Raw genomic sequence first — 11,727 nt, 5'->3', positions numbered from 1 at the left:
CGGCTAAAGCCATCCAACCATACCGGATCGTCCATAGTCCCGTCTAACCGTCTGGTTAAGATCTAGGTGCGATCGACCAGTTATAAGTCTGGCCCAAGGCTCACGGACCTTCTTACCTGATCCGACCCAAAGCTGGATCCATACCAGAGAGTAAGGCCCAAGACCAAACCGGATTGCCTTGCAACCAATCAGACCTTGCGACCACAACACTCCGGTTAAACTAACCGTCCGTCCGTTCGACTATGCAGCCGCGGACTGTCCACTTGGTTCGGCCTAAGCCTTGAACCAATGGCACCGTTTGGAACTCACACCCTTTGGGAACTAGTACCCTTTGGACACTCGGGCCTCTTGGCAACTCATGACCCTTGGCATCTCGCACCCATTCAGATGCTCCAACCGTTCGACCTAACCGTCCGTAGGACTGTCTGGTCCGTGCGTGTGTCCGGCCTATGGTCAAAGGACACGACGCCTTAACCTACACAAGTCATGAACCATTGTGACTGTTCAGGGAAGGGTTGCAAACCGTTCAGAACAGAACAGAACAGAACCGCCCCTATCCAATCGGATCACCTGAGGCCGGTTTAGACCATGTGCGCGCCTAACTCGACGGTTATGGACCGCGACTTCATTACTCAACCAGAACCACGGTTATAACCAATCCCAACACATCAACGAGGCCACGCTAATGTACAGAAGGAGTAGAAGAAGAATTGGATGAAAAGAATAAGAAGAATAGGACACAATCCAAACGCCCATGGCTAGACCGGTTCAGACTGTCCGATTGTCTTAGCCGATGAGTTGGTGGTTACCTCACTGACCCTATCAGACTGAACCATGGCTTTCGAGTCCTTCTCCAGACCCTTCTCTACGCCTTGGGTATTCATAACACACGGCCTCCTCTCTCCTAAACCGTTCTCCTTGCCGGAATACAAAACCACCACGACCGGCCTTTTCCGCCGATCTCTTGGCCAGAACTCTCTCTCTCTCTCTCTCTACGTTTTTCCATGAGTATTTTACTCTGGAATTGGATAATGAAATCGACCAGAGAGCCCCATATTTATAGAAAACGAGGGGGTAAGTCTTGCCCCACGAACAGGCACGACTTGCTAGCGAATGGGCACCATCGGCCAAGGGTTGTCCCCTTTCGGCCACTTGCATCCCTTCGCCCTTTCTGATTGGGTTTGGGGTCGGTCATAAGCCCAACCCACGCCCCAAGCCTCCTGGACTTAGCCCACGGCCTTGCCCAAAGACCCAACAGCCCATGGCCTCATGGCCGGACCTCACAGCCCGCCACTGACCCGGACCCGGACCATCGGCCTAAAGGCTGAACACTCCGTCTAGCTGAGGTGAGCTGAATCTCAGCTGCCTCAGCTAGGTGAGCTAGTAGTCCAGCTAGTGGAGCTGACTTAGTAGGGACTGAGCTGGAGTGAACTAAAACTTGCTTCATTGAGCTGGCCGAGCTACTCGTCCACTTCGTCCAGTTACCGTCTTACTCGTCCTAGCTGTCTCTTAACTTATATAAGGTTAAGTATAAGTTTCCTTATGTCCTTAACCTTCTTTCTCGACCATGGAATGCTTGCCTTGATGTCCTAAGACTGGCTTGTACGTTTCCTCGAACCATGGCCGTCCCGACAATCCTTTCCAGGATTGGGGACGTGACAAGTCTCCCCCACTTGTAATGGATTCGTCCTCGAATCCGGTGATGATTATACCTTGTCCCAAGACAAAATATTCCAAACAAACTTATTCTAGTCTTGATCAGAGAATAGAACAAGCATGATTAAAACCACCGAATCACCACTTCGTTGATCAATTTTCCTTTGACCATCGTTGTACAAGTCTCCCCCACTTGATAAGGATTTAACCACAAAAATCCTATCAAGTGGTCCTTTCTGGTTTCGCTGATGGCACCCTTACTTGTCTACTTTGACCACAGTCGAGGGTCCATCAAGCACCCATTCAAGTGATACTTGAAAATCCATCCAAAGACATTCCTTGTGTCACTGGCCGAAATCTCCAGGTTGCGGTCCTAGTATTCAACAAGTCTATGTCTTTCCTTTGAATAGCATCTTCTTCAGATTTTATTCTTTCTCTGATCATAGTCCAAGACTAGATCATAATCAGTCCCTAGGAACATGCTGCATACTCGAGCCTTAGTAGATTTGGCCAATCCCCACACCACTCGATGTACCAGTCAAGTCCTCACGAACTTGTTCTAATCTTTAGGCTGCTCGTCCTACAACGAGTCCTAACAGATTATTATGGTTCTTTTGTCCTTCATGGACAATAAGGCTCATGACCTCAGCCACAACGTACTGGATCATCCCCTTAACCGGCCACAACCTTTTCAGGCTTGGCCACATTGTGATCTTAGTCCCTACAGACTAAAAACACCTCAGACTTGACTTCTATCCTTCACTGGACTTTGTCATAATTCGATCCTGGTCCTTCCTTGGACTCGATCGTACTCTGGTCCTGGTCCACTCAGGGACTCGACCGTTTCACCCCGACCATAGGTCCATCTCCGAATAGGTCGTGGGCTGATCCTCGTCCTTTTTTTTTTGGACTTGATCATTTTCAACCTTAGGTCAAACTCTGACTTGTACTGTGACCATGGTCCTCTCTCGGACGTGGTCAACTTCGGCTCTGCCATCTCAGCCGGAGCCAACAGAAACTGACTCTAGGACAGTGGTGCTGTCCCTGGTTCCAGTTCAATCATAAATGGATCCGACCTACCAGAGGGGACACTCTGTAGCGAACGGAACACATCTGGGAACTCGGACACCAACGGGTCCTCAAACAGATCTTTTAGATCACCAGAATTTGCCGCGCTCCATAGTGGTAATTGTGGTCAAAAAAATACTTCACAATCCCGTCTAAGCATCCGATCCACACGGAATGCTGACACCACTACTTTCCTTAAAGCCGGACTCAGACAATGGATCTCGATACCAACGAGATCCCAGACAGATCAACAGAATTGCCGTGCTCCGTAGTGGTAGTTGTGGTCAAAAATACTTCACAACCCTGTCTAAGCATCCAATTCACTTGGACTGCTGACACCCCTACTTTCCTTAGAGTCGGACTCAGACTCAGACTTTGGTACTGGATCGGGTGAGCTCCAGTCTCCAATTGCACACGAACTTTGTGGCAATCGAGAGTGGCCCGATACTTTCCCAACCAGATTCATGCCTAGGATCATCTCGTGATTCTGTAGGCGCGTGGATATTTTTCTTGATCAGATCTACAGGCAGATTTCTCTCCTGGATCCACACCGGGATATTTTTCATGAGCCCTAGTGAATGCATAATTTGCCCACCGGCTGCCCTCACTAGTCTCGAATAATCCCCAGAACTCAGACAGAACAGACTCTTTCCGACCAGTCCCGGACTCACAAAACTATGTGTAGCCTCTGTGTCAAAAAGTACGTGTGTTTCCACACCACAAATCCACTTGTGGAAACTATCTCAGTGCATGACCACACCACAAAGAACGTCCCATAACATCCCTCATGGCATTGCCAATAACTTCAATACTTCCAGTTCCAGTGGATACCTATATGAGTACGATCTCGGTTTGACCACACACTTGGAAAACGTCCCATACCATTCTCCAAGGCGTCTTACTTTTGCGAATGCTCACACCATTCACAAGAGCAATTTTCATATACCTCAATCCCCATCATACTAAGGTAGTTAAGATCATGTTCTTCCATTGATTGGAACGAACATCATGAGTTTCCTCATTCTTTCCTTGGACAGATTCAGATTGGAATTTATTCATTCCATCCTACTAGATCTAAGGAAACCTACCTTGACTTATACCGAGTCCTAGCTGATCCATCTGATCACAAGTGCACTCGTGTACTGGTCATGTAGTGTCTCCTTTGAGTCAGATATAACATTGCATATGCTTTATTTATTATGAACGGCCATCAAGGGATAACACTTAACTTCAGTAGAATGCTGCACCTTTATTTCAACCTAAGCCACTCTCTGGTCCATGTTACTTCCCTTGTTTAGGTCATCCATAAACAAGTCTTGCATTGCTTCCATCCCTTCCAACCCGTCTATTACTTATAAATACTAGATCGACCAACCTTTCTATTTTTAGGTTCTTGGCTAAGCTGGTTCATCTTAGAATTCCCACATTTACAAGCATGATACCCTAGCTTACCTCAACTCTTTCTTGGCTCACCCAACTAAGGTTTCATAGTCATCATAGTTTTGGAAATAACTTCGGTATGGAACACAACATCTTAGAGCGTTGTACTAAACAGGATCAAGCATGCTCTGATACCAACTTGTAAGACCCGATCCCAGCCGCCTAGTCCGCGGTCGATGCCTCACGTCGCTCGGTCCACTTCCTGGCCGAACCTCTTAATTTTCGCCCTTTATTTATAATATCGCCTAAAGGCGAGGGCTAACTTAGATCTTAGCTAAAGACTTCCCTAGTCATTAATAACCTAGATCCTTTCAACAGATACGCAGCGGATTATTCTGTAGTTAACCATTGGTCTAAAACCAATCTAACACTTGTCTGGTCGAATCACCTTAGCCTTGGTCAGTTTACTCAACTCCAATTAGCTTAAAGGTCAATCCTAAACCCAAACCAAGCCATACAATTCTGAGGTTCCATTCCCCTAAACCCACCTTTGCCACATCTACGGAGCTTATTAGCTCATCGGTCCTCCATTGACTCGAATTGCTCTTGCTTGACAGCTGGACCACGATCACTCAATGATCTTACTTAAGGTCCTTATCTTGATTCCTGCATCAAACAACTCCCCTAGGTACTTAGTCATTCAACCAACCATCCCCACAGACATAAGTAACCTTTGAGAAGTCTTTGAAAGGATAAGGGTTTGCATCTGGCCTTTCTCGGCTCATGCACACTCAAACATCCCCTTGCCATATAGGCAATAGTACCCAATCCATATTCTGGACTGACAAATCTCATTAGATCCTAAGTCAATCAACCAACCATCCTCACATGACTTGGAACTGATGAGTCATCATCTGGCCTGACCGGCTTTGGGACTTAACCCAAACAACATATATGATTTGTTCATACCAAACGATGCATTCCTTAATCAGATTAGTTCCGACACCTTGAACCATCATTCAGAGGTCAGGTCGTCCATATTCAACCATGATCAGATCTTACACGGCCTTCCTTGAACAATCACACTTAGGCTCAGTATCTATGGTCTACGACACATAGTACTAGCCATACACTTCGTCATGACTCTTAGCCAATCTCGAAGCTATCAACACCAAGGTTGATATCTAGAAGCATCACATCAATACTCTTACTCCAGCAACGTGACTATCCATACTAGTGCTCGGCCATCGAACCATCGTCATGAAACATGATCCGACCACCAGACTTGATAAGCCATCGTCTACTTAGCAGGTACTGATATAACCGGCCTTCCATTGCCATCATGTGGGTCTACGCCCTACATAATGCATATGGCGCCTATCCTACTCACCAACCCAAGGTTTATTGTAAGATATCCCACTTAGCCTTTGCGGCTAAAGCCATCCAACCATAGCCGGATCGTCCATAGTCCCGTCTAACCGTCTGGTTAAGATCTAGGTGCGATCGACCAGTTATAAGTCTGGCCCAAAGGCTCACGGACCTTCTTACCTGATCCGACCCAAAGCATGGATCCATACCAGAGAGTAAGGCCCAAGACCAAACCGGATTGCCTTGCAACCAATCAGACCTTGCGACACAACACTCCGGTTAAACTAACCGTCCGTCCGTTCGACTATGCAGCCGCGGACTGTCCACTTGGTTCGGCCTAAGCCTTGAACCAATGGCACCGTTTGGAACTCACACCCTTTGGGAACTAGTACCCTTTGGACACTCGTGCCTCTTGGCAACTCATGACCCTTGGCATCTCGCACCCATTCAGATGCTCCAACCGTTCGACCTAACCGTCCGTATGGACTGTCTGGTCCGTGCGTGTGTCCGGCCTATGGCCAAAGGACCACGCCTTAACCTACAGAAGTCATGAACCATTTTGACTGTTCAGGGAAGGGTTGCAACCGTTCAGAACAGAACAGAACAGAACCGCCCCTATCCAATCGGATCACCTGAGGCCGGTTTAGACCATGCGCGCGCCTAACTCGACGGTTATGGACCGCGACTTCATTACTCAACCAGAACCACGGTTATAAGCAATCCCAACACATCAACAAGGCCACGCCAATGTACAGAAGGAGTAGAAGAAGAATTGGATGAAAAGAATAAGAAGAATAGGACACAATCCAAACGCCCATGGCTAGACCGGTTCAGACTGTCCGATTGTCTTAGCCGATGAGTCGGTGGTTACGCCACTGACCCTATCAGACTGAACCACGGCTTTCGAGTCCTTCTCCAGACCCTTCTCTACGCCTTGGGTATTCATAACACACGGCCTTCTCTCTACTAAACCGTTCTCCTTGCCAGAGATACAAAACCACCACGACCGGCCCTTTTCCGGCCGATCTCTTGGCCAGAACTCTCTCTCTCTCTCTCTACGTTTTTCCATGAGTATTTTACTCTGGAATAGGATAATGAAATCGACCAGAGAGCCCCCATGTTTATAGAAAACGAGGGGGTAAGTCTTGCCCCACGAACAGGCACGACTTGCTAGCGAATGGGCACCATCGGCCAAGGGTTGTCCCCTTTCGGCCACTTGCATCCCTTCGCCCATTCTGATTGGGTTTGGGGTCGGTCATAAGCCCAACCCACGCCCCAAGCCTCCTGGATTTAGCCCACGGCCTTGCCCAAAGACCCAACAGCCCATGGCCTCATGGCCGGACCTCACAGCCCGCCACTGACCCGGAGCCAGACCATCGGCCTAAAGCCCAAACAGTCCGTCTAGCTGAGGTGAGCTGACTCTCAGCTGCCTCAGCTGGGTGAGCTAGTAGTCCAGCTAGTGGAGCTGACTTAGTAGGGACTGAGCTGGAGTGAACTAAACCTAGCTTCATTGAGCTGGCCGAGCTACTCGTCCACTTCGTCCAGTTACTGTCTTACTCGTCCTAGCTGTCTCTTAGCTTGTATAAGGTTAAGTCTAAGTTTCCTTATGTCCTTAACCTTCTTTCTCGACCATGGAACGCTTGCCTTGATGTCCTAAGACTGGCTTGTACGTTTCCTCGAACCATGGCCGTCCCAACAATCCTTTCCAGGATTGGGGTTGTGACACGCCAGCACAAACATGACGTCCGGGGCTGTTTGTGGCTGTCTATCAGCACACACAGGACATCCGTGTGTGTCTGTGTGTGAATGTCAGCACACACAGGACGTTCGTGGATGTCGGTCAGCACACACAGGATGTCCGTGTGTGTCCGTAAGCACACACAGGACGTCTGTGGCTGTACGTGTGTGTCCGTCAGCACACACAGGACGTCTGTGGCTGTCCATCAGTTCACATATCAGCACGTTGGTCCTTGGACTCTGCATGCTGGCCCTTCCCGTGGACTGTTTGGGTGATTTTGGCCCACGTGGGCTATCTGTTTAGTACACACAGGACGTCCATGGTGGTCCGTGTGTGTCCGTCAGCACACACAGGACGTCCATGGCTGTCCATCAGTATACATATCAGCACGCTGGTCCTTGGACTCAGCACGCTGGCCCTTCCCGTGGACTGTTTGGGTGATTTTGGCCCACGTGGGCTGTCTGTTCAGTACACACAGGACATCTGTGGCTGTCCGTCAGCACACACAGGACGTTCGTGTGTGTCCGTCAGCACACACAGGACGTTCGTGGCTGTGCGTGTGTGTCCGTGTGTGTCTGTCAGCAGACACATGACGTCTGTGGCTGTCCATCAGTACACATATCAGCACGTTGGTCCTTTGACTCCGCACTCTGACCCTTCATGTGGACTGTTCGGGTAATTTTGGCCCTCGTGGGCTGTCTGTTCAGTACACACAGGATGTCTGTGGGTGTCCGCCAGCACACACAGGACGTCCATGGCTGTTTGTGGCTGTCCGTCAGCACACACAGGACGTCCGTGTGTGTCCGTGTGTGTCTGTCAGCACACACAGGACGTCCGTGGGTGTCCGTCAGCACACACAGGACGTCTGTGGGTGTTCGTCAGCACACATAGGACATCCGTGTCTGTCCGTGTGTGTCCGTCAGCACACACAAGACGTTCGTGGCTGTACATGTATGTACGTGTGTGTCCGTCAGCACACACATGACGTCCGTGGCTGTCCATCAGTACACATATAAGCACGTTGTCCTTGGACTCCGCACGCTGACCCTTCTTGTGAACTGTTCGGGTGATTTTGGCCCTCGTGGGCTGTCTGTTCAGTACACATAGGACGTCCGTGGGTGTCCGCCAGCACACAGGATGTCCGTGGCTATCCGTGTGTGTCCGTCTGTGTCCGTCAACACACACAGGACGTCCGTGGCTGTCCCTCAGTACACATATCAGCACGTTGGTCCTTGGACTCAGCATGCTGGTCCTTCCCGTGGACTGTTTGGGTGATTTTGTCCCAAGTGGGCTGTCTGTTCAGTACACACAGGACGTCCATGGGTGTCCGCCAGCACACACAGGACGTCCGGGGCTGTTTGTGGCTGTCTGTCAGCACACACAGGACATCCGTGTGTGTCCGGGTGTGTCTTTCAGCACACACAGGACGTTCGTGGGTGTCGGTCAGCACACACAGGACGTCCCTGTGTGTCCGTAGCATACACAGGACGTCTGTGGCTGTCCGTGTGTGTCTGTCAGCACACACCGGACGTCTGTGGCTGTCCATCAGTACACATATCAGCACGGTTGTCCTTGGACTTTGCACGCTGGCCCTTCCCGTGGACAGTTTGGGTGATTTTTGCCCGCGTGGGCTATCTGTTCAGTACACACAGGACGTCCGTGGGTGTCCGCCAGCACACACAGGACGTCCGTGGCGGTCCGTGTGTGTCTGTCAGCACACACATGACGTCTGTGGCTGTCCATCAGTATACATATCAGCACGCTGGTCCTTGGACTCAGCACGCTGGCCCTTCCCGTGGACTGTTTGGGTGATTTTGGCCCACGTGGGCTGTCTGTTCAGTACACACAGGACGTATGTGGGTGTCCGTCAGCACACACTGGACGTCCGTGTGTGTCCGTCAGCACACACAGGACGTTCCTGGCTGTGCGTGTGTGTCCATGTGTCTGTCAGCACACACATGACGTCCGTGGCTGTCCATCAGTACACATATCAGCATGTGTGTTCTTTGACTCCGCACGCTGACCCTTCCTGCGGACTGTTCGGGTGATTTTGGCCCTCGTGGGCTGTCTGTTCAGTACACACAGGACGTGCATGGGTGTCCGCCAGCACACACAGGACGTCCGTGGCTGTCCGTGTGTGTCCATCTGTGTCCGTCAGCACACACAGGACGTCAGTGGCTGTCCCTCAGTACACATATCAGCACGTTGGTCCTTGGACTCAGCACGCTGGCCCTTCCCGTGGACTGTTTGGGTGATTTTATCCCATGTGGACTGTCTGTTCAGTACACACAGGACGTGTCACGCCCCCAATCCTTAATAGGATTGTTGGGACGGCCATGGTTCGAGGAAACGTGCAAGCCAGTCTTAGGACATCAAGGCAAGCGTTCCATGGTCGAGAAAGAAGGTTAAGGACATAAGGAAACTAAGACTTAACCTTATACAAGCTAAGAGACAGCTAGGACGAGTAAGACCGTAACTGGACGAAGTGGACGAGTAGCTCGGCCAGCTCAATGAAGCTAGGTTCAGTTCACTCCAGCTCAGTCCCTACTAAGTCAGCTCCACTAGCTGGACTACTAGCTCACTCAGCTGAGACAGCTGAGAGTCAGCTCATCTCAGCTAGACTGACTGTCCGGGCTTTAGGCCGATTGTCCGGGACCGGGTCAGTGGCGGTCTGTGAGGTCCGGCCATGAGGCCATGGGCTGTTGGGTCTTTGGACAAGGCCGTGGGCTAAGTCCAGGAGGCCTGGGGCGTGGGTTGGGCTTGTGACCGACCCCAAACCCAATCAGAAAGGGCGAAGGGATGCAAGTGGCCGAAAGGGGACAACCCTTGGCCGATGGTGCCCATGCGCTAGCAAGTCGTGCCTGTTCGTGGGGCAAGACTTAGCCCCTCGTTTTCTATAAATATGGCGGCTCTCTGGTCGATTTCATTATCCAATTCCAGAGTAAAATACTCAGAGAAAAACGTAGAGAGAAAGAAAGAGAGAAAGAGAGAGTTCCGGCCAAGAGAAAGGCCGATTGTGGTGGTGTTGTGTTCCGGCGACTCTGATCGTTTGAGAACTAACTCCGGTCAAGAATGGGAGATCAAGACAAGGAGAAGAGCATGGAGAACCCAGACGTGGTTCACAAGGTATGTGATGGGCCGTGGCTCTGCTCGGTTCCTAAGTCCCATCCGGCTCTCCTTATCTGTTTCAATTCGTTTCTTTTCTCTTCTCTCTGGTTAAACACGAAAGGTTGTGTTGGTTGAGTCCAAGGGACACGTCCCTAGACTTTGGCCGGACATAATCAAACCGCTAGCCTAGACACGGGTCGGTTAGTGGGATGATCCGATCGCACCAAGATTGGGCGGTTAGGACGAACGGTTGGGAATGACCCAAAGGGCACGAGTTGTCAAGAGTCATGAGTGTCCAAGAGGCACGAATGGCCGAAGGGTACATGTTCCAAACGGTGTCTTTCGGGATAGGTTAGGACCGATCCTTATGGATCAGCCTATTGGTTGTTTAGTTAAGACAAGGTCACGGTTTGTCTAAGCCAAGGTAGAGTCGCAAGGTCTGACCGGTTGCTAAGCCTTCCGGATTAGGCTTGAGGCTTACTCGGCCGATTGGATCCAGGCCTAAGGCCGGATCAGGTAAGGGAGTCTGTTGGGCCATTGAGCCGAACTCCATTGGCCGGTCGCACCTAGATTCTATCCGGTTAGACGGATTGGTCTTTGGGGACGATCCGGATCTGTTCGTGTGTTCTGTTTATCTATTCTGGAGGATCTATCTGATTCTAAGTCAAGGGGTGGTTGGTTGAATGACTTAGGATACGGTAGGTAGGTTCATACGTTTTATGATTATGTTGACTGAGGTTTATCTAAGTTCTAGGAACCAAGCCAAGCATTGTAGAATCAATCCGTTCTATTCTCGGTTATGATTAATGCTTATCTGGTTGTGGTTTAAGGAACTAAGGATGGTTCTTGTCAAGCCAAGGAGCCGTGAAGGCTCGGTCAGTGAGAGGCTGTGTAACGTGTGGTTAGATGATGCTAGGGATGAACTAGTGATTGTCTATGAGACTGTTAAGAAGTTGTGTATTGAATCTCATGTTTCTAAGTAATACAAAGTTTATACATTATTATTCCGCTGTGCAATCTATCCCTTTGTTTATGAACCTCATATTCGAATATCACTTAGTAAAGAAAAGACTTAGAATGAATCAGACAAGTAAAGAAATTAATAAGTAAGCATTCGTATCCAGTTGGGTCGAGAGACCAGGAACGGGTCTTACAGGACGTCCGTGGATGTCCGCCAACACACACAGGACGTCCGTGGCTGTCCGTGTGTGTCCGTCTGTGTCCGTCAGCACACACAGGACGTCTGTGGCTGTCTGTGTGTGTCCGTCTGTGTCCGTCAGCACACATAGGACGTCCGTGGCTGTCCCTCAGTACACATATCAGCACGTTGGTCCTTGGACTCAGCACGCTGGCCCTTCCCGTGGACTGTTTGGGTGATTTTATCCCACGTGGGCTGTCTGTTCAGTACA

The sequence above is a fragment of the Brassica rapa genome, unplaced genomic scaffold (genome assembly GCF_000309985.2).
Source record: "Brassica rapa cultivar Chiifu-401-42 unplaced genomic scaffold, CAAS_Brap_v3.01 Scaffold0619, whole genome shotgun sequence".
Taxonomy (NCBI): Eukaryota; Viridiplantae; Streptophyta; class Magnoliopsida; order Brassicales; family Brassicaceae; genus Brassica; species Brassica rapa.
The sequence above is the reverse complement of the archived record's forward strand: the minus strand, read 5'-3'. Positions refer to the sequence as shown.